We start from the raw sequence: 22,944 nt of genomic DNA, 5'->3' as shown, positions 1-22,944 counted from the left end.
CATGTCTGTGTGTGTGTGTGTGTGTTTGTGTGCTGGCCAATGTCTGCCTTAGAACAACTGGATGATTATAACTGCATAGAACATCATTGACAAGAGGTGGAGTAAGCAGAGGGAGGCAACAGTGACATGGCTGTGTAAGAGAAGCTTTCTACGTAGTTTTTCAATACAGCCTGGTTATGAATCAATGAATCATTAACATTAGTATGGTAGGCAGAGCTTTGGATCAATTCCAAATCAGTGAATGGGTCCCTTTTCTAAGTGCTGCCTTAAAGTCTCAGGTTAAATGATAAATGACATTTTTTTGCTTTATCAGCAGAGTCATTTCTTTAGAGTATTGCATCGTAGACACTGTCTGTCTATACACACAAAATCAAAGTCCATTCACAAAAAATTATGAAAAAAAAGTGCCAGCAAGGAGATTTATTTTAACTCTGCCATTCCTAAGTGATGTCATAACTGTAATTTATCACCGCCTTAGCCCTCAAATCAAAGGAACTTGTTTTCTTACAGTACACATTCAGTCACAATCCTTTTTTACACTTTAATATCAATTGCAGTGACAGCATCTTTCTGTTTAAAAAATAAAGTATAATAAAAAAGATCAATAGTCAACTGCTACTGGGTTTATTCAGCAGAGTGGGAGCTGAGAGCTAGACCCAGGGAACAGTGCTTGGATAAGCCACCTATCAGTAATGCAGGCCTGGGGTGAACAAGCACCAGTTTCAGGTCATTTTTCTGACCATTGACTCTAACTGCTCTCGGGCATGAAAAAGCAATCGTGCCACATTTATTTTCTGTGTGTTCCCAGGGATATAATCCAATAGATCATTAATTACTCTTTAATGGTTTCAGCCCTCTAACACCAATAGACTATTAATGAGGGTAATGAAAATCAGCAAGGGAGAAAAAAAATTAGTGGTAATGAGGAAAATTCATCCTGGACTATTTGTGCGCTAGGAGGATAAATGAAGAATCCTGCTGGTGTGGAAAGCATTGGTCCTGGTCCACAGCGTGTCACAGAGCCTCAGGCTGCTGTGATCCTAGTAATATCAAGGACTGTGGGTAATTGAGTCCACTGGTTGGGGGTCAGGGCTGTCAATGTTCTCAATGAGGGGAGAGGTCCGTGCCTGCAGCTCACGTGTTCTTGTTGGGCCTAGTTGAGACCACACATTAATTGCACGTGAAGTGTACAGCCATGCAGTCCTGATAAAAAGCCCTTTTATGTATGATGTAAAACAGCCTAATATAGTTTCATTAAACTGTTTGAATTTGTCGTACAATACATTTCATGTTTTATGGCTGATCTGGCATAAGATAAATAAACTACACGCAACACGCAAAGGTTGCGTTTGAAAAACGACCCCCTAGCGAGTTCATTGACATGAGACCAGGACTTTGATGTACCCCATGCTTCTTAGAAATAATGTGTTTCTGATGGCTGAGGGTAGACGTAGGTTCAAAGGAAGATTTACCTCCACCTTTAAACCAACAGACGGAAACATATCCAAACAAGAGTTGCATAAGTCACATGGCCCTCCCACACAAAGAACCAGAAGAGACTTTAATCTCTTGGAAAAGCCTCCTTAGCCTGGACCCCAGTCTCTTTAATAACACTGTAATCCCTAATAAAGGAAGGTCATGCTTCCATAATGAAACCCGAGATCAGAAGACCGATTCCCTCTGGCGGTATTCAGATGTTAAACCCATAATATCATTGGTTGCACAATGCTATTGACCTTCATAAAATTCCACCCAGTTATTTTTACTCTTGAAAAAGACTTTCCAGACAGATGTACTGCACCAACTGTTAGACATATGAGGGAATAGTACCCTTAAAATCCTGTATTTGAATGAAACATAGATCATTTTGACAAATCTCATATTGACAGACTTGATTGACTATGACCACATAGCTGGTGATAAATTTTACATTTACATTTTTGGCATTTACCAGATGAGTTTATCCAGAATGACTTACAGAGATTACATATTTACATAAAATCTATTTATACAGCTGGGTATTTGCTGAAGCAATTCAAGTTATGTAAAGGTACATCAGCATTTCAAAGAAGAAAAATTGCAGAACATGTATTATCATTTAATTTTATTTTTTAAATGAAGTATAAGTTGGAAAGGGCAAAATGTGTGGGAGATATGAATTATGGTATAAGGCCCAGCAATCTGGTACACTGTGGTAAAGGATATGCTAATGTATGAGCCATTCCTGATGCAGCTTACAGCTTCTGCATTCTCTCTCATCTCATTTTGTAAACCCTCCCCTCAGAACACAATAGAAAATGAGCAGGGGAAGTCATCATAAGATAAACACCTGCTCCTTGATTTATCGTAGTGAGAAAATGGCACAGGTTTTCAAATTTATGGCTCCAATGACATTATGCGATATACCTGGAATAAATCTGCTCAAAAAATAACGCTGTACTTAGCAACTATATGCTAACTTATCCACAATGACACCGTTTTCAGACATTTTGGATAAACATTGAAAGAAATAAGGGCAATAATTTAATACAATTATGAGGGGGAATGTTATTTTATGTAAGAAATCTTTATTTTTAAGATAATCACATTGAGATTTCATGCAAACTGAAAGCTGTAGTAGGGCTGAATATGCAGGTTTAAACATGAACGTTTGTTGTTTAGCGAATTACTCGCAGGAACTCCGAGAAGGTCAGTGTTTCCAAATGGGCCTGTCACCCAACACCGCAGTGTCTCCATAGAGCAAATACGGAATGGGTTTCATGCGCGGCAGAACAATGGTGCTTACGTGTCTCCCGAGACAGCCGCGAAACCAGAGATAATTAGATTAGGCGTGTCGCGGATCGAGTGTCCCGGGGCAAACTGGAGTCGTGTAGCGGGAGTGTCGTCAGACCGTAACGCGGCGACACAATAGAGCAGAATCAGAATTTCGCGACATCAAATGCCCGGGAAAGTTGGGGATGCTTGTGATTGGTATAGCTTGCATCAGATGTCACTGGTATTATTCACACGTGGATTCGAACGCTTCTCGAAGAGGCTCGCAATCTACACCCCAACACCCATTAATCCCCCCCCCCTTTTTTTTCATGGCAAGGTTTCCATTTCTCGGTCTGGCAGACTCTGATGATATATGACTACAGTTAAAGTATCACTTTCAGATTCATAATGTGCATATACACATGGCAAGAAATAACGTTCCACCGTGCATCACTCACACAGCACAATAGAGGGCCACAGTACAGTATACCAACTGTTCTGTCAACAGTAGTCTGCAATTTCTGAAATCCATCCATCCATTATCTATACCTGCTTATCCTGTGCAGGGTTGTGGTGGGGTTCTGGAGCCTATCCCAGCATGCACTGGGCGAGAGGCAGGAATGCACCCTGGACAGGCCACCAATCTATCGCGGGGAATTTCTGAAATGAATAATAATTCTATAGTCCTACATTATTCTTTACTCAGAAAGCACAGAATCCTGATGTAACACTTGTTCACAGAAGACAGTTCTTCAGAGAACGGTTCTGCAGGTTCGAACTCAACATCATCCAACCTGTTGCCATGACAGTACCTGGTTACCTGCAAATTATCCACAAATATGCCACCAGACCTGATTTCTCAACCTCTGTCGAAAAAAAAAAATAGTGTGAATTCAGTTCAGCAGACAGTTGCCCAAAGTCATTAGGTGCTTGTGTTGGGAGCAGACAAAAACAAACAAAAAGGTATTGTCTGGATACACATTTAAAGCAAACACCTATCTAAAAACCGGCTTGCATTCCTGCTGTTTGCGTCATCCGTGTCTGAATTGGAAACATGAATGGTTCCTAGGAGAACACCCAGCCCTTTCAAACATGCACTTAGCTATTTCTGTTATATTCATTGAGCTCCAACACAACATAATTCCTAAAAGTACAGTACAAAGTTTGGGACTAAACAAATCACTAGAACAGATTTCTGGATCCAGGGCTGGAGATCGAGGGGTAGAGTTTGTGATCCCCATCCAGGGATTGCGAAAATGGCCTATAGCCGGCCCTGCTCAAACTATAAACGGCAACTATAAAGGGCAAAAAAAAAAAAAAAACCTTACTGGAGCCAAAAGGCCACTTTTGCTGTCTCGGGGCAGGGGCATATACATCAGCGTATGTTGATGGCTAATCTATCTGTGCATGTACCAAGATGGAGTCTGTCTGTTGTTAAAAAAATGTCCATCCTTGGCAGAAACTTACAACACACAAAACTAAAGTCTTAAGGTGTTTAATCCAAAACGTAATCCTTAATCTGTTTTCAAGAAAGAAGAAAATTCAGTTCAGTTCAGATATAGGTGGCAAATGAGTTTTTTCTAATACAACAGAACTGTAGGAATGTCCGTGAATGAGAGCTATCAAATGGGCACTGCAAATATGGGATATATAGGCTTTATAAATTTGACTAAAAGATTTCTCTGCGTTCATTCTAAAATGCATATTGATAACTCCTGGAGAAGTACTACCTACTTTCGCTCTCCAAAGTTATGTGTGTTCTCATATAAAATTAAGAAGTAAACTGAATATATGGGTGTCTTTGCAGTTAAACTGCCACTTCTTTGAGAGTAGTCAGTCAATTTCAGAGAAGTCAGTTCAGCCATTTTAAGTGAAGTGAAGATTTTACTTTTACTTACTTACAGATGGATCTCACAACTATTATCAGATTGACCTGATATCTCAGCTGTGATTAGATAGTGGCAATAATGAAGTTAGATATTGAAAATTCACCTATGTTTACCCAGGCAATCACGTTATCCAGGCACTAACACATCCCTTGTGGGAGGTTCTGTGGTGAGAAGGGGAGCTCCAGGAATTAATTACTTCTTGCTATGATTACAGTACCTGGCTTAAACTGAAGCACCAGACTTTTTCAGACACATGATTCCTTAAGAGCCATGTGAAACCCAGTGATGCTATCCAGAGAAAAGGGGAAGAGAATCAGAGCCTCGTAGATTTCACTTCTGAAAACATGACAGAAATAATGCAAGAGGGTGTGTTTGGAAGCATACCTGCAGGTTTCTCAACTCCAGTTTCACATCTCCAAAACCAAAGATCACCTGTGACCATTCTTTTAGATAACTGACATTTTCGCCTTGTGTGTTCATACCAGAACCATTTAACACAAATTATTTTTGGGTAGTGTCTGTGGTCTGGTCTGTGATGACTGATGGAGCTATATGCCACGTGGTAACAGCAGGGGGCAGTGTGGAGAGCTCTACTGCCAAACTGAATGCAACTATTTAAATGCAAACCAAATCAGTCTTTTATTTGGAAGCTTTTTGTATTGGGGGTCTTAGATCACAGTTCAGTGCTCTCCCCGCGGAAGTCAACATGCGACAAGACTTCACGCTCAAACAAGTTATGAGCCGAAACTGATGAGCAGACAGGGGTCCTGTGAACATGGAACATGAGGACAGCACAGAGAAAGACTGGGGAAACAAAGAAAGAGAGAGAGAGACTGTATGAGAGAGTGTACGATGGAGAATCAGAGCAAACCAAATTATGACTAAAGAAAAAGAGACTCACTTATTGGAACAAAACCAGACAAACTCAACACAAGCTTGAATTTTATTTGGCCCTAAAAAGACAGTACACCACAGCAGAATGTTTGACCAAGGTGACTGATAACAAATTGAAAAAAGAACGGATGTTTCCAATATTTGTATTAGTTTTTGTTCTTATTACTGTCCTTGTTTGTGTTTGTCATTCAACTTGTAGGTTGTCTGTAGGTTACGCTTTTTTGAATTGCATATTTATGTATTTTATTCCACTGTATTAATTGTCATTGTAAATCTTTTCATTGTCAATGTATATGGCAATATTGTTTATACTGTCTATAGTTATGCCAATAAAGCATTATTGTATAAAGCATGAATTGAATCAAATTGACTGAGAGAGTGAGTGATAGAGAACTGTGAAATCAGTGGAGTTCAGTAAAGCTATTCCATACGTCACAGGTTTGTTCAAACAGGGCACTCCCGTTGAAGGAATTCTGTTGATCCCTTAGCTTAACCTGCTCCTCCAGATCATGCGAAATGGACTCACTCTGAAGAGTGAGCATTCAGAGATAGGTCCTCTTTCATTAGAAGAGTGAATATGCACACATTGGCATTCAAACGAATACAAACAGATGTGATGAGCCTGGTTTCATTTTAAATGTAAATCACTATGACACTATAACACTCCCATTTTAGAAACAAGAACCTCCACTCTAAAACCGAAATGCCTTTGTGCTATATTACTTGAGTACTCCCATTTTAAACATGGAATAAGTTAATGTAACAACTGAATTAAAGGCTGAAAAATAGTTGGTAAGAAACCTGTGAATACTTAAACGTGTTAAGTTTTCTTACTAAAATGGATCAAAGCAATTGGTTTCGTTAAACCACTTTATCCCCCCTTCCCTCAAAAAAAGGAAAAAAAGTTGTCATTGTCAGTGAGCCGGGAAAGGTAGGCCCTTTTTAAACCATGCTGAATGGTCCCTGTGGTTGTTAAGCTTTTCCATTTTTATGTATAGTGATTTTCACACCTTTTTATTTTGACTGATTACTGTCAATTATCACATAAAATAGAATGCAGAGGAGGAAGGCAATGCAGTTTTTTCACAGTGAGTCTGTGCTGTTGTCATGGAAAACAGGGATCATGGGATGGGCTTTTAGGATGGGACATTAGTCTCATTACGCCCCAGCCATCGCCACTCCCCCACTGTGCCAATCACCCCGGAAACAACAGAGACCATTGTTCCTTGTTCTGTGTGGTTTGCCCTTCCTTTGAGGTTGAGCTCATTAGTGGACAAGAGAATAAATTAAGAATACCAGTACCAGCTCCACCCACTCCACAGGTCCAACCAGAATGCCCCTCCATCTTGGGTAAAGTTTTAAACCTGTTATATACACACAGGCATGACAGAACTGCCCCTGCTAAAGGCCGTACATGTAATGAAATCACAGCACCATTTTCTTTGGGACTGCAAGTAGTTATTTAAACATTATCATTGTTTAAGAGTTTATACATTACCGTTACAGACTACAGTGGAAGGTGGCCAGAAGTTTGTTGGTAATGATTGTTGGTAATGACACTTCAGCGAGGCACTTAACCAAAATTGCCACTGTTAACATCAGACTATATAAAGACTATGTAAATGGATCATATGTAAAATTTCAGCGTGAAATTTCCCTCCGTAAAGGAACTATACCTACGAACACACATTTCCGGCTGACATTCCACCGAAAAAATGCACACCATTCATGGTATTTTGGATATTGGGACATTTTTACTACTTTGAGGCTGAATATAATTTAGCAATAACTCTTCCATGGCTCTGCGTGTGTTAGAAAACACCTGTGTTCATAGGGTCACACAGTCTTTCTTAGGTGAGAACACATCCTCCCTAGTAAACAATGATAGCGATTAAAATAGGCCCATCAATACAATGAATAAATACAAAACAGAAAAACAGATTTGACACAATAAAGATGTGATCTATCAATATCAATGTGATCCTAAGTGATCTATCAATATCATATACTGTATCAAGACACAGCTTGGTATCGCAAACCGTTTCAAAAACAGCCAGTCTGACCATTTGGCATTCTAACCACACAAAAATACATTAAATTAGGTGCAGAAGTGTTTTTTTGGAAGTGATACATTTCTATATATAAATCATTCGTATGCCTTTTAAAGACATTTCAGTGAATGGAATCAATACATTTTTTATATACAAGCTGTAAAGGGCATTCAATGAAAAGACCCAAAACATTATTATGTGGCCTTCACTGGAGCAGAGACTGGAAGGGATGCTTGTCGGGGCAGGACCAAAGCCTTAACTCGTTTTTACTTGTTGTTACCTCACCTACAGGAAACAAGTAAGCGAGCTAAGAGCTTGATTTTCCTCAGTGCGAAAATTGACAGATGGTGTGTGAAAAATGAAATTCTAAATCCGTCACACTGTCCTGCTGCACATTCACTGGTAACACGTAGAGAGATGAGTGAACGTCACAGCTGTAAAAATCTGAAGGGAAATGCAGCATACACATTTTTACAAGTGAATTCATTGTCAGAACACAGGCAAGAAAGAACAAGTCTTGTTGATCATAAAATAAAATAAATCACAAAAAGAACACATAGAAAAGAGTTAACATTATTTATAATTTACTTTGATTTGAGTTTATATGGTTGTTTGATGCATTGTATTTACTGAAGAGTTAATACATATTCCATCGCACCACAGTCGTGCAGTGCACATTAACAGCTATGGATTAAAAACCTGAGTATTATTGATAGGAGTTAAATGTTTGATGCTCTGAGATGGGGTGTTTCTTATCTGACGTAGTGGTGAGTGACAACAGCTTTGTACTGATAGGGGAAAAAAAGGCTTGGTCTGAATTTGATCTGTCTCAACAGATTGTGTACAGAGCATTTTACTACACAAATCTCAGGTGTGCTTTTCACTCTCAAGCCCTACCTCTCCCCTTCCGCTTTATTACACCTACACTGATTGGTGAGTGTGTGTGTGTGTGTCTGTGTCTGTCTGTGACTAATGCATGCATATTTATGTGTGTATGTGTGTGCGCGAGCACGTGTCAAGGTTACCCATGTTAATATTCTGGCCACATTTTTAATCTGGAGTGCATCCGTTCCATAGATTTTTGCATTAGAAAAAAAAGACCTCTATAAACAAGGGGAAAACATAACCATGTGCTGGGTTCATCACTCAGTAACTGGCTCCAGTTGAAAAATGCTTATGTGGAGGCCATGAGTGAAAAAGCAGGAGTGGATCATCATTACCCACACACCGTGGAGACTTAAATTCCTTCTTACACGCACGAGAACAGGCGAGAATACCCTGGTACAACTGAAATCCCAACAGCTGTTCTACCTGTCACAAGCATGGCAGGTTTGGGAGAGAAACAGATAGGAATTCACCACGGCTAATCCTTTAATTGCAGTACTCCGCTGTGCTCCAGCACCATGCAGTAATCCATTCAAGACTAATGTGATACTGGCTCCAGGTTTACGGGCAGAGAACCGTCTCGCCACACGTCTTGAGCCGTAGACGGAGATATGCTTTGGCATCCCCCCCCCCCCAAGTTTCTTTTGCATGCAGTTGAAGAATGGCGAGCGTGTCGTTACGTTACACTGTTGTGCAACATAAGCCATGGGAAAGTCATCCGGGAGACAGCCAGTTTGACAATGAAATCCTGTTCTCGAGGCCCCCCACGAGGAAGGGGCTACTTTAATGGCCATCGTTTAGGGTTGTAAATGGTACCACTCAACAGGATGAGCCAGTATCCAGCATTGTTCGCTTCTTAGATGCAAGTAAGTGGAGTTAGCCAAGAGATAAACTGGCCCAAGGAGTTCGAACTGGGAACACATTTAATTGTGTATGATTTCATATGGTGAGTAACCCTCTCATCTCCTTAGTCATTCTGCAGAACCAGGCTTGGGACTGTCTTCATAAACCATTTCAGAGTTTGTGCTGATCGGCCCATTTCCTAAGATTATCTGTTATGAGCTAAAAGGCAAAACTGATCCTAGATCAGCCCTCCTCCTTGAATTGAGACTGGACACTGTATTGTTTTGTTCAGTTTGAATGAATTCAATTTGTTATTAAAACTGACCTCAGAGCTCTGTGGATGGTGACAGAACCATTATACTCATTAGTTATACTTCTTACACTCCACATATTTACACTGATGAGCGACCCAGGCAGAGCAATGTGGAGAAAATAATGGTTTGGGTCTAGCTGTTTAAATCGGTTCTCTGGGATGTTTGTTCAGATTGAGTGGAGATCACAGGAGGTTAGATTATGGATCAGAAGGTGATTGCAGCCAGGTGGTATTTCACAAAGCTGGCTGAGAAAATCTGGGTTTACTAAAATAAACCTGACTTGAATTAGCTGGCCGTTTCATGAGGAAAGATTGCAGCTCTAGAGATGAAGCTAATTCAAGCCTGATGAAAGCCAGGTTTTGGCAATGAAGTTACTTGTGCTTTCATGGACTATTTCAACTGCCCGAGGAAGTGAATGTTAATCGAAACATTCGTAAAATAAAATTAAATGCAATTAAAATGGCAAAATAAAATGAAATGTCATTTACAGCAGAGGAGCAGGAGCTCATTATGTATTTTAATTGTATTTTTGTGTATTTAGGAGCAATCCCAGTGGGACAAGAAGGACCGAAACACAAATCAAAATTAAGCAGAAAAATTGGGCCGAGCCAGGTCATTTGCCCACTATATTGGTGAAGACGCAATCAGAGTTGCACACCATCTATAGAAATGATGAAATGATGACCATATAGCCAGATAGCTGCGGCAAAACTGTCACTAGCCTACTGTGACATAAAACCAGACCCTCTTCTGCTTGTTCCACCATTTAATTTGACTTAATCCCAGCCAGTGCTCCTGAAAGCAACATGATAAAGTCCTTCCTGCTGAAAGCTGAACAGAGTGAAGGGAAAGCCACCAGCTACTGTGTGATATATGGCTAGGAATGAATCCGCATTTCAGTGTGAGACGGAGCACATAAACGCTGAAGGATTTAAAACCTCACCGCCCACCCCCACACACACTAGCACCATAACGCATCCACACTGGCTGGACTGCCGACAGCGCTATATTTATCAAATGCATGTTTTGCCTCCTGCATATGGTAAGCTTATGGCAGTTGCTATAGCAACCCTTTAGTTCCCCAACCGCCACTATGCTGTCGCCCACATTCCATCCCAAAGCTCCTACTGTTGGGTGCGGATTCCACACACCTCAGCGTAATTACAGGCTTAACACATGGATTCGGGGGCCTGGTGCTGGGGGGGTGGGGGGTGTTCTGTTTTCGTGCTACAGCGCTTCAGTGGGCGGGAAAGACCAGAGAGGTGTTCATTAGTGTGATAGAGGAATGCCAGCACTTTCCTATTACCCCCCCCCCCCCCAACCCCCATTCTGCTGACTACCTGTAATTCAATTTGCAGCCAAAGCCAGCCCCTGTTGTTTATCTGAACCCAGTGCACCCACCCCACCCCTGTGGAGAGGTTGCAGCTGCATGAGGGGAAAGAGTATGGCCTGGCCTTTGCTTTTCTCTTCACAGACCTATCATCACCATCACCCTATATCATTTCTCAAAGTACCAATAACAGCGGTCAACGCTTCTTGGATTATATATCACTAGCCAAGCCAAAGGTATACAAAGATTTGGTACAGAGGCCTTCAAACACTCTGCTCCTGCTACTTGGAATGATTTTAAAAAATGCTTTAAATTGAAGCAGCTAATTATTCTAAATGATATCAAGGCTGTGGTTCAAAGACCTGCAGTTCAGTAAAATTGGGGACTGCCTTTGTGCTTCTGACCCAGTTTTTACACGTTCAATGTATAAATGGAAAGTTAAATGATTTACAGTTTTTTTTTTTTTTTTTACATTCACAGGTTTTGTTAAGGCATATGATTTACATCTGTTACTGTCTACAATCAGTACTTCAGCTGTTTCTATGGCAAGGTTTCTTTTGCAGCAGAGATTTTCAATCTCAATAAGACTGACCTTAAGTAAAGCACAAATAAAGAAGACAGATGAACAGAGGAACAGACAGAAAGGGCGCCCCTGTTACACACCTCTCCCACCTCCTCAGTCTCGGCAAATTAAAGCCAGCCCTTTGGAAATCACAAGCAACACCACAGGACTGTTGTAGGGCTGCGAGAAAAGGACTTGTTGCGAGAGAGGAGCGAACCGCAAAGGAGAATGGAATGGAAAACGTGTTGACAAGGCAGCCATTCTGTCAGAAAATTACACCCAGGTGCGCCAAGGGCAGACCTCCACGGACACGGCCGTGGTAATGCCGGGCTTCATGGTCATAACCGGATGGAGATGTCCCTGGAGCTTCATGTCGCAGGAGCCGATTTGCTGTCTCAGCAGCACCGAGACCACTCAACGCTCATAATGGATCTGACCCCCCGGACCCGGAGGTTGTTGGAGATGGGTCTGGCGCTGGTAATCAACAATGTTTTTATCGCACCGCTATGCTGTCATGAGCTGGTTAGGGTAAAGCCTCTTTGGTCATGACAGACAGCTCAGCTCAGCACCACGGTCGGCACTGCGGTCGTGTGGAATTACCTCACATAGCCGAGGAGAGCATGCCAGCACTCCTGTAAAACCCATCATGAGTTAAAGCAGTCCAGTGTGAGACTGCGTGTAATGCTGTCCGAAACCGCAGAAAACCGGTTATATGAGGGCAAAGGCGGGAAGGAGGGGGGAGAAGGGTCAGGGTGAGGTTAACCGTGTACCTTTGTTTCGCACCTGCCGTTGGGAATTCAGAAATCTGTCATAACAGATTTTTTTTTCTTCCTATAGGTGTCACACCCAGCAGTAAGTGCATGCAAATAACCTGTAAATAGACGTCTAACTATGGATTGATTTGATTATGGTGGTTTCCTGCCGATAGTTTGGGTTCTCATTTTTCTGTATGCTCAACCCTCTGGCTGTAAAGTGAAATTTACAGTGTCATGTAGGAAAACCCAAGTTGGTCATAAATCTGAATGATGAGTCAGAAGGTCAGAGCCATAGTTCCCTGCACAGTGAGAAATACTGCGGCCTTCCTAAACGTAAATTTGCACAACAAGGTCACCACACTGAACACATTTCACAAATGGTAAAAGAAGACTCCATAGACCCTCAATCTCTCTCAAAGACCATGCTTATTGCTGACCAACCTCTTCAATTTGACGACCTGTGTCATGGCTATATGGCTGATTATCATTGAGTCATGACACAACTACTTTTCTACCTATAATAGATCAGTGTTTTGTATTCATCAAAGTACCGTCATCAAAAAACCTTTAATTTCTGAACCGCTAATCAACATCATTTCAACCTCCTTGACGTTTATTAGATGTCTTACCAACTTTGGTGGGTATAATCCTCCTAATGCTTTTTTTTGGTCCATCGCAATTAAACTTCATACAAACTACTCACAGGGATGTCACAGGAGGTAGAGAAACGGTAAAGTTACCCTGTGAAAACCATAGACTTTGTAAGCGAACCAGTGTGTATTTTCTGGGCATGTCAGCAAGCTGGGAGGCTCTCACACATTTGGGGAGAGCAAATGAAATGAAACGGGCAGAGAATCTGTTATGAGTAACAAGATGAACTCACTGAACTGGGCAAACGGGCCCACCTGAATCACAATTAGCACAGTTATCAGAATAACTTCATTGTGCTATGCATTTCCATACATGGAGAGGCCTCAAAGAATGCATCCCAAAGAATGCTGATGTAGACAGAAATTCAGGTCAAGGATAGCACCACAATCAGAAAATATATCTTAAAAAAACAATCTAAAGAATGAAGGCAACTGCCATTCCAAGACTCTTACAATGTATAGAATTTACAGAATGTAGGAGAGTGCATGACAAGAAACTAGGTTATATATATACCCACCCCCCACCCCCCACAGTTAAACAGCACTATGACAGCTGGAGCAGACATTGGCATTTCAGAAGTCCCTGGCATGTCTCATGGGGGCCACATTTTGGTGAGGTGGGGGAACTAAACCCCCTGGTGACCCCATAGTCTAGTAAAGAGATCCACTTGTCCCCCCCGGCCATATCTCTGATTGGCTGGATATTCCATGGACTAGTCTCAGACACTGTTGTTAGCCATATGGCAACCCAAAGCCCTCCCCTGTCCTTGCTCTCATGGAATGCACGGTCATTAAAGCATTCCTGGACAGAGCTTAAACGCAAGCTCAGCATGCCGGGGAAGTGCGGGCCTCTGTTCGGTCTGACCACCCCCCCCCCACTCCCATCCATATGCATGATCATTATGGAAAGACCCGTCCCTGCACTGTCTAATCCAAGTGTTTGTCCTGCTTCAATAGAAACAGGGACTCACCCTGAAAAGCTGTTCTAAGTGTAAACGTACCACTTTCTCATTGTGGCCCTAATGTGCTCTCTCACACAACACACCCACATACTCACTCACACATACACACACGCACACACTGCTTTTGTTGGAGAGGGGCCACCACTGCTTTACACCACCTCATCACGCAGGAGAGAGAATCATCGTGCAGCTCGCCTCCCCTTTCAAACGGCTGTGCCGCCCAGCTGGTGGTCTGCTGAATGAAAAGCGACAATGGTTGGCGACACATAACTCGGACGGCATGCCAGTCTGCAGGCTCCTGGGGGGCCTGCAGTGCCTGTAGGTTTTTAGGCAGCCAATAAAGGGCTTGAGGACATGGGTGTCTGGATTCTTTAATGATCAAAGGGACTGGATTCTGGAACCAGTGCAGCAGAATAACTAAAAAAGCAGCCATGATAGCGCTCTCGCACAACTACAAAGTCAAGTGACAAGTCAAGAGTCACAACCACAATCCATACAAGTAAAATAGAATTTACAAAAATACATAATAACAATACATTTGTGTTCAGTGTATTTGTTATAGCCAGTTGATGCTGTGCCAGACCAGCAAGTGAAACAAAGAAATTAAAGGGGATTTTCAGTCAAGTACTCCCCGTGTGTCCTTTTATATCCCAAATTAATGTATTTACAGAGCTATTTAAATGCATTGAATGCGCTTGGCTGTGAAATAGCGCTGGGCCGGCCTTTGGGAGAACTGGGGCTTTGGCTTCAGACAGCTTCCAATATGGAAATGTGTAATGGAGCGCGCTGAAATGGCTCTCGCTCTGATAAGTGTTGGAATGTTTAAACAACCGCCGCTAAACGACCTGCGTCTAGTGCTGCTGCGATGTTCACACTTAGACTTCACAAACAGAGCAGGTTTGGGCACATGAACACAAGACCTAGACTGCTGGGCTCTTTGAATATGAGAAACCGAATAGTGCATCTTGACAATGGTAATATGCGCAGAGCAAATCAGAACAAGGGGGGAAGCCGCTTTATAAGGGGTAGTATTTGCGCTTTAATTGAGATCCATGTGGTTCAATGGGCATATGAAATATTACATTTCCTATCCAAACCATCTCATTGGTGGGGTTTAAGTATTGAGGGCTCTGCGAGAGCCATAGCACGTGCTTGCACCACGTCTTCCAGATCAGCCTCGGAGATGAAGCTATGAAAACACTTACTGGAAAAAAATAGAAAAATAATCAGCTGCTCTCACTCCTCCAGAAAACTGATACACTGAAATAGACAGAGGACACATAATGTATAGATGCAAAAGGCTCAATTTGCACTTCCTTTCTTCCTGATCACATCCATCTGACACCCACCCCCATGGCACCGCATAGATTAGTGCAATTTTTGAATGACTTTTTTTCCCCCTGGTAAATCCGATTTCCCCCGACATCAGCATGCAAAGCTCCTTAACATCCGGCTCTGGCCTTTCCTCAATGTCATATCAAAAATAATTGACAAGGACAGAATGGAGGGGAAAAAAGAGAGAACCTGCTCCTACGCAGCCATAATTGACACATCTAAGCCCTGCTTCCTCTTTGGCTAAGATTTATTCACTCTCTCTCTCTGCGTGATTCGACATGGCAGAGTAGAGCCGTGTGTGCAATGTGCTGCATTTCTATAAAGAAAGAAGGAGAAAAGACAAAGTTTTGTTCCACAAAGACAAGAGCAGCGATTTACATTAACCGTGAAGAGCAGAAATCCTCAAATTTGGCACCAGAGGCCAGTAGTACAGATAATTTTCATTCTCCCCCTCTAATCATGGACTGATTTAGATCTACCTGGGACACCAAGTGATTTGGACATACCTGGGGCACCCAGGTGAGCGAGTGATTCTGTGGTCAATCAGTGACATCAATCACTCAGGTTTTAAAGGAAATCAGCAGTACTACTGGCCCTTGGGGCCCGATTTGAGTAGCCCTGTCAAAGATCATGTGCCCTTGTGACTGATGGCCCTAGCTTTGACTATCAAATGAGCATAGGGAGAAACTCAGAATCCAGTCCTGAAGAGCTGCGGTGTGCTGGTTTTGAAAATACTGGCCTGGCTTCAGTAGATTTGTCATTCATTTTGATTCATATTTAAATACAAGTGTTGGTTTTTAGCATTTAAGTGGGAGCTTGTTATTTTCCTCTCATTGCTCTGTTTGAAATGTATTTATTAAATTGGACTTACGTCGGATCAAAGTAAAACTTTAGAATTAAAACACGCAGCTTTGCCATGCGTATAGGTATCATTAAGTAAAATAATTATTTGTAAGAAAGCAGGATAAGTGCACTGCAATTCAAGGCATACACCTTATGTGTTAAGTTTAACAGCAGCCTGTGAATACAATTCTCCTGTGTTTTGTGTGTTAGGATTGTGTTACCTTTCTAAGTGAATTTGCCAGCTAGCCAAGTGCCACCCCGCCTAGCGCCAGTTCATTTACATGTGTTTCCTTGCTGTCAACATTATTAATTGATACTGACAGGGGTGCGAATGAAGCTATCTGTTTCTGAGCACTCGCTATCCCATCTGTTGGGAATCCATCTCCAACAATCTAGATGATGATGTCACTGATAGTGTTTTTAAATCCTGTCACAGCCGCCCATTATCAGCACCTGGCCATATGGATTAATTTGACAAAATGGAGGAAGGAAAAGATGCCAATATGACATGGAAAGAGTCTGCAATCAAAATACCAGCACATGAAGGGGAATGAGAATGAAATGTGCATTTAAATTGTTGAGACATATATTGAAAGTTATTTTCATGTTACAGCTCCTTTTATACTTGCATACCAATAAACATCCAGTACTCTATAGACTGTGTCTTTTTGTAATGATGTCAGAGTCGAAATGCATAGATTGTGAGGATGTTGTAGTGTATGGTGTCTTTATCTTCATTTCTTTTCCACACTCTGTAGTGCACACTGTCTACAATGGGCCTCGTAAGTCATGTCATCATTCCCTTCAGGTTCATGCTTTTGGATCTGGATTAAAAAAATGAGCTGTTACCCTTTAATAAATGTAATATTTATTAACAGGTAACAGCATAGTGTAATAAATTACACATTTTTTATTGTGTACATTTGTATATATCACTGTGAATATCTTTTATTGTTATTGTTGCTGTACTCATTAATAATTTACTTCAGTTATTCAAGTACTTCCTTAAAATGTCTCTGACTAGCTTGAACAGCCACCACAGAACCTGCTAGCTGTGATATAAATAACATTTGCAGCAGCTGCAGCTTGCTGTTAGCAAAACAATTATTTTGGTTGTAAAGTGGCATCAGAACTCAGTGGATCCATTGCCATTTAAGACAAATGTGAGCAGGCAAGTTTTAAAAGCCAGTTTGAATCACAGACTGTGACAGGGGCGGTTACATGAAACTCCTATTCATGTACTCTGTAGAGAAATTTTCATCTGATCCGGAAATCCATATATGGGTAAAGGTTTTTCTCTGTGTTACGTCAGACTTCCTATGCCCATATGGTCTACAGTAAGCATTTTGAGCACATAAATCATTGCGGACATAATTTATATTCTCTGGGCCAGTACAAGACAAAGTAAAAGAATTACATAAATCAATGATAAATTACTAAAAAAAGGGGGGAAACAATCTGTAAAATAGTTTTCACAAAACAGCATACAATGCATCTAAGTGGTTTTTTGAGCACAAAAGACATACGCCCTTAAGAGGCTGATTTATATATTTTCAGGTGGTACAACCAGTCCCTTCTGCACAAACGTACAGTATTTTCTCTCATAAGTCCTCAAGGTGCCAATAAAAGCCATTAAAAAAAGCTCAATAGATGTTCTTCTGGCTGTTTCTCTGCAAGAATGCTGCTATACATCAGTAGTTTATAGTGTGAGGACTTTGGATTGTGCTTGACCTGATCTTTATCTCTCTGGAGAGAGGCCAGTGCACTCACAGGACGCAGTTCTTGTTTTTCCGCACACAGGACAGTGGAATGTAAAGCACAGAGGTGTTTGCACACGATAGACTTCCACCGTGGTATGCATGACCTGTTCATCTTCAGCCAAACTCCAACTGGACACGTCTGACCGAGGAGCCTTCTTTAAGTTCATAAATCTCTGCAAAACTATGTGGGGGAGATAGCATCAATGGAGAGACTGTGCCGGGCGAAATGATTTATGAATGTCTTGGAGCTGGTGGACCAACAGGCAATGCTGCAGTTCAGAGGGAATTGAGTGAATAGCAGGCATACACAAATAAATCTTAATTATATTTCAAATGAATTACCTTAGGATGCATTACAAGTAGTAATATCTGTAAGTAGAAGCATCTTTATTTGTAATTGTCATTTGCAAGAGAGATTTTCATAATTTTAAAAACAAAAACTAAATCTGTTTGCGCTACTGTATGCACATACTACATGAGACCCAGAGATAATACAACTTTCTGTGTTGTCGGGAACACCCAGAAGTGGCTTCAAAATCTGCCTTGGCAACGGTGCAAGTTTCAAAACACGCACTTACGTCACGTCAACAGAGGGAAGACAGCGTTGTTCCACAGCCCTTAAGTGGCTGTTAAAAAAAAAATAAAATAAAAAAAAAAAGAAAAAAACCTTTTTTAAATTATGAATTTTCAATTCTGTGCAGTTGTTACTCTTGACAGCTTTCTCTTTACCATTTGATTTCTCTGCACAGATTCCTAATGCTGACAAGCTAATAATTTAGAACTGATCACTCGTGCAGTCTGAAAATGCTCAAGCTTAAACTGCTCAAGGTGCCTCAGGTGAGCAGTAAATGGAACGAGTCTATTCAACCCTCTCAGTGTTTGCGTATTAGAGATATTCATGGAAGGAACATCTACATTGTGTATTTTGATACAGTTAAGAACAGCCATTCAAATATTCCTCATCCTCAACAGTCAGTTCAGCAGAAAATGTAAGCACTTGCCAGGCACCTCTTGAAATGATAAATATTAACACACACTGCTAGAAACATGCAGTTTTACTTTAAAGTATAAAAACCAAAATAGAAATGGTCTCTGCAAGCATGGCACCTTTTTAGAATAAGAGCATGTAGCTGACATCAGTAGGCATTCACTACAAAATGGATTTGGGAATTTCACTGGTCATACAGTTTATGCTTTTGGCAGGAATAATAAATAGCCCTTTGAAAGCCAACATTCTACCATTGTATCCATTTTATGTGGTTCTGTTCGATCCAGAAAAATAGTAAATATTTACCTTGCAGCAAGCAATCATCTCTTTTTAATAAATATTCTCCCCCAAATCTCCTACATACATCCAATATTGATTTATATATAAACTATATTGTGTAATTCCAGGGAAGAATATACTCTCTCAATCTTTAAACACAACTACATTAAAGAAGTCTTTTTAGATAAGATGAGGATAAAAGCTTCAAACCTTTTTGCATTTTCCCTTCATCAGTGAAATATGCTGTGTGCTGATGGCACCCTTACATAGCTGACTCTTCAGCACAACCACAGGTGTACAAGCTAATTAGAGAGGAACTACCAATCAGTGTCTGTTTTCAGGTGGACTATTAACGAGCACTTAACTTGTGGCAACAGATACAAATGTAGTCACTGATTTTTTTTTTTTAGATATGTGCATCTCCTTTTAAAGCCAAAGGGTTAAAAGAAAAGCACTGTCCATGTGTCCATTTTATACATAAATGTGTATATATAAACAGAAATATATTTATTTCACAATCCCTCATTCTACCTCATTAAATCAAGTGGAGTTGTGTATGTGCTTAATTAGCTGGATGGGTTGTGTCTCAATAAACAAAACCAATATATATATATATATAATTAGCTTATGGTTATGTTGTGTTCTAGACTCCTACCATCCTATGCCCTCCAAAAAACAGCACAGACACAGCAGTTAGAAGTTTCAAACAGGAAAAGGAACACAAACAGTTTTGATTCATAGTTCAAACTAGCAATGATCACCTTCAGGTCCACTGACATCTGATTTTGAATTGTAGCCATGTTTATTTAGATAGCACATCAGATGGATGCACAATTCTGCACCATGTATTCCATGGGTTTCACTGGTTTTTTGATATTTCTGGACACCCAGCTGTAGCCAATGGAGTAATGACCCCACCACAAACAGAACATCAGCAGCGTGACAGCCCACCTAACCATGTATACATATCAGAGGTATGGCAAGCATGTGTCCTTTTGTACAATTGTTTGCTAAATAGGTATTAAAGTTTATTTTAGATTACCAGAGTAATGAACAATATGTAGCTAGCTACCAAAATAACTTGTCAAATCTGTTTGGAATACATTTTTAATAATACAGGCCAAGTTTGAACTTAATAGTGTTTTTATTTGACTACAACCTCCCCATAGAAGATAGCAAGTCACTTTGTTAACTTTATACATGATTTACAGTATGCATTAGCAGAAGTTGGAGTCAAGGTTTTTATTAGCTGTAACTTTAAAGCATTCAGTTACACCCCTTATAGGCACACATTCTGTCTCCACCGAATGCTTTATAAATATAGTCATCTGGCCATGTAATGACTTTAAAATTATGGTGCTAACAAACTCACGTTATCAAAGTGTTCTACATTTTCCTTATCCAAAGACTCACACAATAAATGTGATACATTTTCTTTATAGAGAACCTTCTTGGTGTGTGGCAAAGCTGGAATACATTTTATGGACATATTTGCTCACCAAATCAGGACTTATCATGCACACTTTACTTTTAGGAAAAAATAAGTTATAGGTCCTTGGTCCTGTAGTTTGAAATGCAAAAGCAGCTATTCACACTGATACTTTCTTCTCTGTAAGGCATTTTTATCAGAGGGGCAGAGGTTCCGTGGCATGTTGGGTTAGTCATTAAATGAATCTGTAAAAAAGTAATAAAATAAGAGAATATTTTCTCCATGTGCAATAGGAAGCTTACGTATTAGAGGTGGGGGTGGGAGGTGACTGATGCTAGCAATATTCAGAGCGAGGATTGCTCAAGAGCTCTTTCCAGTAAAGAGATGACGTAATCTCGAGGCGAAAGAACGGCTCCTGTAACACGTCTGTGGTCAGGCTGCTCTTAAAAACATCCTAACGGTACCAGCAGACTCCTGGACGTGCGATATTCATTGGAGCAGCATCTGGAGTACATGCATTGCAGTACGTTTACTGAAAGTGAATAAACAGCCTGGATCAGAAACAGAGAGAGTTTCAAGGCAACATGGATGCATACAGATGGCCTATCCTGAACAGTGTCAACAACTGTTTCTGTGCCTTTATAGAACAGCCATTTTATTATGTTGAACAACAAAGGGATATCAGAGGTGAGGCAATAAAAGGTGAGACAATAAAAATGTCCTCCGCTACAAAGGTACCTTAATGAACAATTAATGAAAGAAACGAAAGCAAAAGAAGACATACAATTTACAATTTAGTAATTTGGCAGATTATTTTAGCCAAACGATTTACAAAAGCACATTTACCACGGTAAGCAAACACAACTAAAGCAGTTTCATCAGATAAGTGCAGCCATCAAAGTGCTTGCCTGAAGACCTACAAAATAAACCAAGATAAGGATTTTTGAATGAAATATTGCAGCGTTCACTGTAAAAGCTAATTCAGTTGCCTTGCAAATGTAACAATAATAAAAAAGTTAAACTGTCTCAATTTATCTTGTCTGAAATTGACTTATATTATTTAAGTTCATGCCTTTTTTTTTTTTTAGCCTTTAACAGAACAAAAATAAACATTTTATATGAAAAGTGTCTTTTTCTGCTATCCCCTTAATGTCATGCACCTTTCATACCACACATTTTAGACATATTAATTGCAATGCCAGCATGCAATATCCTTCTAGTGACTCTGTGCATGTAAGGACAAGTTTGTGAATGCACGCAGCACTCACAGACACACACACCCACACTGCGTTACGCCCTTACCTTTCAGAACGCCCATTTTTCACCTTTTTACCTTCCAGCTCCTCCTCTGTTAAATCTCATCTAAGCGTCATGTCTGTTTTGCATTCACCCAGAGCTTCTTTTTCCCCTTTCCTTTATGTTTAAAGCACATCTTTAAACAAAATATTAGTAGCAGTTAATGGTGCAATCACCATGTAACGTGTATCTAATTGGAGATTGAAAGTGAATGTTGTGTTTGAGTAAAAAAAAAAAAAAAAAAATAACAATTCCTTTGTATTCTCTTATAAAACCCTAAATGCAAGTTAGCCAGTACAAAAATGTTTTGTTTAAACAAATAAACTCATGGATAGCTGTTAAAATCTCTTTGTCTGACTTTTGACCTCCTCTTCACAGAGGCAAGATACACTTTGAATGTCTAGCTCTGAATGTAATGACTTCCTGGGGAAACCGTAACAGGGTCAGACAGTAGTCCCTTTGTAACCAGAGGAGGGCCTCTGTTTGCACTCCCCTCAGTAAAGCCTTGACCGGTCCGGAGATGTTATCCCTTTCCCACAGTCCTTTGAGCACACAGTCTCAGGGACCAGGACCTCCTGTCTGCCGCATTCCTCAAAGAGAAACAACCTGTTCTTTCATGGTGTCACCTGACTGAGGCTAGCCTCCCCACATGGCGCCAGAGGGGTGACATCGGGCTCAGATTCACCACAAATCACATTTCAGCTCTGAGAACCCTGAATAAGCCATTGTATTGTTTTTTGGAGTTTTTTTTGGTCCCGGCTAAGTAAATGCTGGCTCTCTCTCTCCCTCACCTGCTCTAGAACATTAAACCTGAAAGATCTCTTTTTACAATAAAGGGCGTTCTCCACACAAGGCTATGTGAAGGTAGGTCTGGATCAGCATGCTGATAAACTGGCTACCACTAGGCCCTTTTAGGATAAAGCGTTTAGTATTCTGCTGAGTGGTGTACTGTTGGAAGGAACCCCCTGATTCATTGGCTCGCATTGCCCACGGTATGACAAAGCTAAACAAGCAGGAGACATTTAAAGAAATTTCTCTCTTAAACCCCCCAGGGCTTAGAACACAGAAAGGGTTCAGCTGCCTCTTAAAACACAAGACTGCTTTTTCTCAGGACTCTTTGTGTGT

At 40.8% G+C, this 22,944-nt stretch overlaps 1 long non-coding RNA gene across 1 annotated transcript; it reads right to left on the bottom strand.

Moving 5' to 3' along the window:
* Positions 1-17,243: 17,243 nt before the first annotated feature.
* LOC135252023 (uncharacterized) lies at positions 17,244-19,298 on the bottom strand. The gene is made up of 3 exons (XR_010329263.1): positions 19,122-19,298; positions 18,406-18,453; positions 17,244-18,008 (listed from the first exon to the last, which is right to left on the bottom strand). It is a non-coding gene; the product is annotated as an uncharacterized LOC135252023 (long non-coding RNA).
* Positions 19,299-22,944: the final 3,646 nt, after the last annotated feature.

The sequence above is a fragment of the Anguilla rostrata genome, chromosome 3 (assembly GCF_018555375.3).
Source record: "Anguilla rostrata isolate EN2019 chromosome 3, ASM1855537v3, whole genome shotgun sequence".
Classification (NCBI taxonomy): domain Eukaryota; kingdom Metazoa; phylum Chordata; class Actinopteri; order Anguilliformes; family Anguillidae; genus Anguilla; species Anguilla rostrata.
Note: the sequence above shows the minus strand (reverse complement) of the source record. Positions and strands in the feature narration are given on the sequence as shown.